Below are 9,188 nucleotides of genomic sequence, written 5' to 3'. Positions count from 1 at the left end.
TGCATAAACTTGCAAAATCTTACTATTTTCTTCACTTCCCCAGAATGGCTTTGTAATTACTCCTTCAGTATATATCTCTGAGTAGGAAAGCCCTTTTAATGAGAAGTGGCTAACATCATAAATGAGGACAAAATTGGTTTCTACTACTAAGGTAACAGCCTTTAAAAAGATAATTATGAATATTTAATCAAGGTAGGAACAGCTTTACTAAAGGCAGAAGAAAGGGTTTCTCTTGCTGACATATTGCTGAATTGACATATTCTTAAATGTCCCCATACTAATTCTCCATGTCTTACTCTTTTTCTTTCCTTCCTTCCTTCCTTCCTTCCTTCCTTCCTTCCTTCCTTCCTTCCTTCCTTCCTTCCTTCCTTCCTTCCTTCCTTCTACAGAGGTGGGGTACAAGTCAGGATCCATGTCTCACTCTTTCTGAGTGCCCTAACTTCCATGTAAGAATCCTCTTAAGGCTATGAATTCAATCTATTTTGTAATTCAGCATCCTACTGTCTGTTTGATTTTCAGCTACCAGCCCTATGGCTATAAGAGATAACATAGAAGCTATCTGATTGTAGAATAGTCTCATAGGCTAAACATCTTAACTTTTGAGTTACCATTGCCTTTCTTTAAAGCATCCAATAGAGTTGAGGCAGCATGTTTAGTCCATAGTACTTGCATTTCTCAGTCCCTTCCCCCTCATTGTTGAGACCACCAAAGACTTGAGTAGGTAGATCAGGTGAAAATTTAAGTAATTGTTTCCACACTTTCTGTCATGGGCTACCAGAATCCTGTTCTCCAATTCTGATTAAGTATTCACTGTCTTGCCTTCAAACCCAACCATGTGAGACAACCAACCATCAGGCCCCCATTTTCTTGAGAATCTATGATTGGTAACCATTCTGAGTACCAATCAGTACATCTGTCAGGGCCTTAGGACACAAACATCAGAATCGATTCTGGCAACTTAAGCAGAAAACAAGATGGTTTAAGAATATTAGGTAACTTATAGACTCTCCTGAAGACCAAGAGAGTCAGACACTGAAGGTAAGCAGCCAGAAACAATGTCCAATTACTTGGTCTCCTAAATTTACTGGATGCCAGAAATTCCATCTCTGCCACTTCCAAAGACCTGGAGCCCTCTGCCACCACACTTGCTTGAAGATTTGAGATCACTCAAGTGTGGCTGTGTCTTCATATTATTTCCTTCTAAATCCTTCTAAATCCAAGTCTCATGAGGTTGTGTCTGATTGCCAGAACCTGGATCATATGACAGTACCCTAGGTCCATGAGGTCTGCAATTGTGCATTTTCTGGCTTCTACCTTAAAAAAAGAAAATTCATAATATGAGAAATTACCAAAATTAAAGATAAGTTTAAAGTTGTGGGATTTTTTAGCCACTGTTACACATAGTGCACATTTGTAAGTTAATGTATTTGTACATATACCCACAAATGTGCAATTTTAGGTGCCCAAAGATCTCTGAATTTTGGGAATCAGTAAAAGTCTCCATTTAGATATTTTTCCATATACTACTTTCTTCCATTTAAATGGAAGTGATATGAAAAGAGGTCAATTAGCCCACAATGCAGTCTTGCCTGAGATATAAAGGCTAAAATTCCCTCTTGAAAATTCCATCACTCTGTCACTATGCAATATACCTGAGTGACTGGCCCTTGCACCAGTATTGCATACTGGCACAATACTGTTATAAAGCAGAAATTCTGAGTAGGAGAGCCCTGCCGAGTATCAGGCTGCCTGTATCAAGATAGGATTAGGATTCTCGGCACCCTGTTCACACCAATTGCTCCCAGAAGAGACAGAGGCAGGCTGCGGCTAAAATTATATCATCCATCCCCACCTGACCTCCAGTAGCCAGCCTGTCATGCCTACTTTTGGAATAGCTAATGTTCCCTGCCCCTTCTGAGAATCAGGTGGCTAAGGACTGAAGCCAGGCCCCTTCTGTTTGGTGATGTGGACTCCAGGGTTTGCAGCGGAAGCAATATCACCTGGGATTAAAGGATTGCCGCCTCTTTAAATTTGATCTCTCTCAGAGTTATTAGTAGGCTGATTTTCTACCATCATTCATTCAGGACTATAATTTGATCTAGAGAAATATATCTTTGGATTCAGAAGAATCTTTTCAAGCCAGGAGTGCTATGTGGGAAGATCATCATTAACAAGATGCATCCGTCAAATCTCTTATTACCACCTGCTCCATCGGGACTCCATAAAAAAGAAACAGGAGGCATAGCCCCTGCCTCTGGGGCATATAACTCAACCCAGACACAGGGGCTTGGACAAGTCTATAAAGGACAGACATGTAACAAAGAGAGCAAGGAGCAGCTGACTCATAGGCAGACCACAAAATATGGTTCTGGCGTCACACCCAGTACAGTCCACCTCTACCCAGGTCCTCATTACCTCATTTTGGAACTATTTAAATAGCCTCCTTTCTAGTGTTTCCACCTTCAACAACTCTCTTCCTTGGTCCACCCTGAACACCCATTATTATCCTGCTCAGATCCTCCAGGGACTTCCCGTGCTTCCAGGAGCATTTCTAAACTTTTTAACTAAAAAAATTCAGAGCCTTTCACGTGACAAAAAATTGTACTCTTGGTGGGCTTGGTGGCTCAGCCTGTAATCCCAGCAGTTTGGGAAACCAAGGCGAGTGGATTGCTTGAGCCTGCAGGTTCGAGACCGGTCTCGGCAATTTGGCGAGACCTCGTCTCTACAATAAAATAAAAAATTAGCTGGGCATGGTAGCATGTACCTGTAGTTCCAGCTACTTGGAAAGCTGAGGCGGAAGGATCGCTGGATCCCAGCCCGTCAACGCTGGGGCGGCTGTGAGCATGCCACTGCACCCCAGCCTGGGTGACAGAGTGAGACTCCAACTCAAAAAAAAATTGTTCTCTTATTATTTTCTGAAAATAACCAAAAGCTACTTATAATTCAGGAAGTTTATATTAAGTTATATTTTATTAATCCAAGCAGCATCAACATCCATTTGAAATAATATATATTTAAGTGGGAAATTATTTGTTCTGCCCCCAAACAATGATTGTTGCATATCAGGATCAGGATTTCAGTAATTCTCCTTTTCTTGCCCCATCCTCCTCTGGAGTTTCTACTGTTCTCAGCTTAAGGTTCAGATTTGTCAAAAATTTAGCCACCACCTACCTTCCTGACCAGAACCTCCTCAACTCCCTTGTACTGGTTGTTCATTCCATTTGGTCCACTCGCCATTCCTAAAGTTTGCTTCTCCATTTCCACACCTTGGTTCCACTTCCACACTTCCACTCTGCTCATTCTCTGAAAGTCAATTCCTGCCATTGCCTCTCCCCCACTGTCATCTTCCCAAGTGCTCCCAGTTGTTTGAAGCATAATTCAAATGCCATCCGCCATCAGAATAATCTGTGGGTCTTTGTTAAAAAAAAAACATAGATTTCCTAGGCTTCTAGGATCTTCCAGTTCTTTAGTTCAGGAATGAGTCCCAGGAATCTGTATTTTTTTATTGATCCAAATAATTCTTATATCCTGTGGATTTAGCAACCATCTTCTAAAGCTATGGATTCTAGACTTTTGGATTGTACGACCAGTAAGACTTACACTTGCATGCGCGTGCACACACATACATACGATGAAGGAACTCATTATAGGCTGCGAACTTTATTTTTTGCTCAATAAGGATATTATAAAAAATAGAAGAAAAGGACGTTGCCTCTTATGTCTCCTGGGTAAAACCATCACCCCATAAGTACTAGATGGAGGAGTCCTGTGTGCGGGCTCAGCCCTGGCCCAGGTTCTAGAGGGTGGAGGAAACTGTCAGGTGGTCCCTACCAGAGGGGCCCACAGCCTGGGAAGGGCAGAGGAACAGCGTAAGGGTCATTCACTGGAAAACAATTCAAGTCCATTTCAAGGAGTGCTAGAAAGGTGGGAGCAGGAGTTGGTTCTCGGGGACAGGGTTCTGGGGGAGGACTTTTACAAGGAAGGTGGAAACCCAGCTGAGTCCCATGAAGGGGAACCCTGGGAAAGGGGGGTGAGGGAGCCAACATGATGGTGAGGGGTGCCTGATGAGTATTACCAGCCAAAAAGAACCTTTCTCCTCAAAAGAGAACTTAATTAGCCATCTCCTGAGACAGAATTTAAGCAAATGAGAAGGGAACTATAGGCAGATATCATCATTAACTACACCTAAAATTGTGCTCTGTAGCTCTGCTGTGTACCTGTAATTTAGCAACTTATATAAAGTTTGTGTAAGTGCAGTAGAGCAGAAAGATGTCGTGGAGCAGGGAGGAAATTACACACCCAACTCTGCTTGGGCAAGTCACATGGCTTCCCTGAGCCTCATTTTTTTTCATCTGAGTGATTGGAATAACATCTGCCTTCCAGAAATGTTATCAGAATTAGATAGGAGATTCTGCTTAACTATCACCTTTCTATGACTCTATTCTGACCCCAGCTTCCAGATCCTTCACGCTTCCTGTCCTATCCTACTATATAGCAGTTTCTAACACATTTCTTTTACATGCTTCTGTCCTCCCAGACTAACAGCTCCTTGAGAAAAAAACTCTGCTTATTCATGTTAAGTTCTAGTGTATAATATACTATCTGGCTAGTACAACTAGAAGTTCAATAAATATCTGTTGAGTGACTGAAAGAATAAATGTGCTTTATTATATTTGTATTATATAATATATAGCTATATAATATATGAAGTATTAATTATGGAAACATAATATTATATAAATTATATAATATAAAAATATATAGTGTAAAGCACTATAAAGATGGTAATAACTACTTCCAGTCATTCTATGCACTTCTCCCTTTTGCAGTGTTTTCTTGTGCTCTTAGTGACTGACTGAGTCTTTCATGAGTCGAATTGAATTGAAAGTGAGGACTTTACAATAAAAACTTCCCCTTAAAGACTGAGTCTTTCATGAGTCGAATTGAATTGAAAGTGAGGACTTTACAATAAAAACTTCCCCTTAAAGACTGAGTCTGTCATGAGTCGAATTGAATTGAAAGTGAGGACTTTACAATAAAAACTTCCCCTTAAAGAAGAGGAGCCCCTTGAATCTTTGGAGTGGTGAAAGATAATCTTCTATATGTGAGCCCCCAGACATTTTGTAATTATGGGTTGATATAAAGATTGCTCTGCTAAGATTCAGCAAATGTTGGCAATTAGCAAATGTGTTCACTGTGCTTTAGTTTATATTTTCATTCCCAAAGGAAATTACTCACTTTAGTAAATATTTTAGTTCGATTATAGATAATAGTAAGCAAAAGTATATACTCACATTCCTTCAAGTTTGTCTGAAATTCACAAATCTACTTATGCTTATCAAATATTTATTATCACCTCTAATCACAGTGAGAACCTTATTTAAACAACTAATTGGCCTTAAGAATAGACGGCTTAAATAATAGAACTAATAAATAAATTTAGTAAAATTTCAGGATAAAAAATTAACACACAAAAATCAGTAGAGTTTTTATACATTAGCAATGAATTATCCAAAAAAGAAATTTTATTTTAATTTTATTTTATTTTATTTTTTGAGTTGGAGTCTCACTCTGTCGCCCAGACTGGAGTTCAGTGGCCGGTCTCAGCCACCGCAGCCTCGACCTGCTAGGCTCCGGCGATCCTTCTGCCTCAGCCTTCCAAGTAGCTGGAACTACAGGCGCGCGCTACCACGCCCGGCTAGTTTTTTGATTTATTGTAGAGATGAGGTCTCGCCAAGTTGCCCAGGCAGGTCTCGAACCCTCAGGCTCAGGCAATCCACTCACCTCAGCCTCCCACAGCGCGGGATTACAGGTTGAACCACCAAGCCCGGCTCAAAAAAGAAATTTTAAAAATACTAAATACTTAAAAAATACTCTTTAAAATAGCATCCAAAAAATTGGGAATTTAACTGTGGAAATGAAAGATCTGTCCACTGAAAATATAGAACATTCATAAAATAAATTGAAGAAGACACAAACGCATGGAAAGATTTCACACAGGTTCATGGATTAGAAGAATTAATATTACAAAAACAGCAATACAACCCAAAGCTCTCTATAGATCAATGCAATTCCTATAAAAATTATCAAAATTCCAATGTCATTTTACACAGAAATAGGAAAAAAATCTAAAATATATATGGAACCACAAAATATCCCCAAACAGCCAAAGCAATCTTGAGCAAAAAAGAGAAAAGCTGTAGGTATCACACTACCTGATTCCAAAATATGCTACAAAGCTACCATAATCAAAACAGCATGGTACTGGCATAAAAACAGACATATAGACCAGCGGAACAGAATAGAAAGCCCAGAAATAAATTTACCCATTTATGCTCAGTTGATCTTTGACAAAGGTGCCAACAACACACAATGGGGAACGGATAGTCTCTTTACTAAATGGTGTTGGGAGAACTGGATATCCACATGTAGAAGAATGATATTGAACTCCTTCTCATACCATATTTTTTTAAAAAGCTCAAAATGAATGAAAGATTGAAACATAAGACCCGAAACTACAAACCTACTTAAAGAAAACATAGGGGAAAAGTTTCTTGACATTGGTCTAGGCAATTATTTTTTAAATATGACCCAAAACACAAGCAACAAAACCAAAAATAGGCAAATGGGAATGCTTCAAACTAAAAGCTTCTGTATAGCAAAAGAAACAAACAACAGAATGAGCAGACAACATATAGACAGGGGAAATATATTTGGAAACTCTACCTCTGATAAGGGGTTAATATCCAAAATATCTAAAAGTCAAACAACTCAATAACAATAAAACAAACAACTTGGGTTTAAAGTGGGCAAAGGGGAGGATGCAGCTGCATGAAGGATTTCTGCCATTCACAGTGCTGTGTGGTAAAGCTTGTTTCTCACCTGCTCAGCCACGTAGGTTGAATTGACCAAAACAGTGATCATGAAGACACATAGTCCCCTGCTGCCAGGCCCCAGACTTGCTACCCTGATTTTATGGGAAGAACTCTTCTTATGTCCATGGGAGATTGGATTGAAATGGAAAGCCAGCAAATGCAATCTCTGGACAGAAAGAAATTCATAGAAAAGTGATGTTGTAACAACTTCACCAATTGATTAGTCATGTTGAGGATCATGCACTTTAAATGATGGCGTGGTGGTCCAGGTGGTAGGGCTTCTCTCTAATAACCACCGGGCTTTGAGGAGTTTTATGCAGACATTTGTCCTTGCTCCTGAGGGATCTGCTGCAAAAGCTCTGTGTTCACAATGACATCTTCAGGTGCCAAGATGAGGTCTTTGGTAGCTTTGTCACTGAGCCTCAGGAGGAATCCGAGGAAGAAGTTGAGGGACCTGAAGAATGACAGCAAATACCTGAGGGGGTACCTAATCATTCTGGAATTTTCTATGCTCAGACTGTTGTCAGTAATAACACAGAAGAACATTTAGAGGAGCCTGCTCCTGAACTGGAACTGACACTGAAACAAGAACCTGTATCTGAAATCCAAAATCTGTATCTTCTTCTGATCCAGAAGAAGCTGATCTTGAGGATGCTCAGAAGAATTCTTTTCCAGCACCTGCAAATACAGCTCAGACAGTACAGGAAGACTTAAGGATGTTTTCTTAGGCATTTGTGACCAGTAAGAACCTTCCACCCCGTAGAGCTGCTCCAGTTACTGGTATGCCACCTCATGTTGTTTGAGTACCCGTTTCACAGCCCCATCCAGAGTCTATGCCTGAATCTCAGATTCCACTGCAGAGACCTCAGAAAGATCAAATTCCCATATTCCTCCCCAGAGGTCACCCAGACCAATCTGTGAGGCTGGTGAGAAGGCAATGTTGAACCTAAAGAATTGTGAGACACCTTGACAATCACCAACTCTTCATTGGCGACCTGCCTCAGGAGGTGGGCACATCAAAGTTTAAAGATTTCTCTCAATTTTATGGAAATGTGCTGGAGCTACGCATTAACAGTGAGGAGTTACCCAATTTTGGTTTTGTTGTGTTTGATGATTCTGAGTCTGTTTTGAAGGTCCTAGGCAAGAGGCCCATTATATTCAGAGGAGAGGTCGGTCTGAAGGTGGAAGAGCAGACAACTTGAGCTGCTGGGGATTTGGAGTGAGAAGGAAGATTGTTCCAAGGCAGTTAATTGCTCTTTGCTGATAATCACTTAGCAGTACAACCCTAGCTCCTACAGAATGGTGAATTTCTTGAACCTTTCTTTGGTAACTAGGGTATCTTTTGACTACTATTGACTCTATTGGGTGTATTTCCAAAAAAGAGATGAGCTCAGAAAAAAATTGGCCTTTCAGCTAAGATAAGATCAGGGAAGCCGGGCTCGGTGGCTCAACCTGTAATCCCGCACCTTGGGAGGCTGAGGTGAGTGAATTGCCTGAGCCAGCGGGTTCGAGACCCGCCTGGGCAACTTGGCGAGACCTCATCTGTACAATCAATCAAAAAACTAACTGGGCATGGTATCACGCGCCTGTAGTTCCAGCTACTTGGAAGGCTGAGTTGGAAGGATCATCAGAGCCCAGTAGGTCGAGGCTGCGGTGGCCAGGAGCTGCCACTGCACTCCAGTCTGGGTGACAGAGTGAGACTCCAACTCAAAAAAAAAAAAAAGAAAAAAAAAATTAGGGGTTATGACTTTAGCACCCAAGCCTATTAACTCAGCTAGCTTCAAAGGAACAACTTAACTTAGTGAGGAAACAAAAAACAAATCAAGGTTGAGAATTATGCTTAAGAAAGAAATTTAGGAGTGTAGTTACCAATACATGGGACTTATTGGAAGCAAATGCAAATAGAGCGGAAACCCAGTAAATGTTTAAGGCTATGGTATCACCAACGAAACCACGAATCCACACTAAAGTATCTTTAGCTGTTCAAGTATCAAAATAATCCTTGGGCCCCCAAATTTACATAAACATGAATGAGCATCCTCCAAAATGTCCATCGGGTGGATTCAGGGATTACAGCAAACAACGGACAAGAAGGTCTCTCCCTAAGCAGAATCTAGGTCTAATCAGAGAATCTTCCTCCCTCTCTCCTCCTCTGCCTTTGTAGGGGAATTTTATGATGCCCACCCAGCATGCTTTTACGTTTATTATAGACTAGTGACTGCTGTGTGCCGTTTCTCACTTTGTAAACAGGATAACCTACTGTGGTTGTTCAGCCACCACTCCATCATAGTCTGTTAGGTGCATGTGGATGTT

The 9,188-nt window shown here is 40.8% G+C and overlaps 1 pseudogene; it reads left to right on the top strand.

The window, feature by feature from the left end:
- Nucleotides 1-4,044: 4,044 nt before the first annotated feature.
- On the top strand, nucleotides 4,045-8,098 carry LOC103264981 (annotated as a pseudogene).
- The last annotated feature ends 1,090 nt before the right edge of the window (nucleotides 8,099-9,188 follow it).

The sequence above is a fragment of the Carlito syrichta genome, unplaced genomic scaffold (assembly GCF_000164805.1).
Source record: "Carlito syrichta isolate Samal-C Ts95f unplaced genomic scaffold, Tarsius_syrichta-2.0.1 Scaffold305792, whole genome shotgun sequence".
Lineage (NCBI taxonomy): Eukaryota > Metazoa > Chordata > Mammalia > Primates > Tarsiidae > Carlito > Carlito syrichta.
The sequence above is the reverse complement of the archived record's forward strand: the minus strand, read 5'-3'. Positions and strand labels throughout refer to the sequence as shown.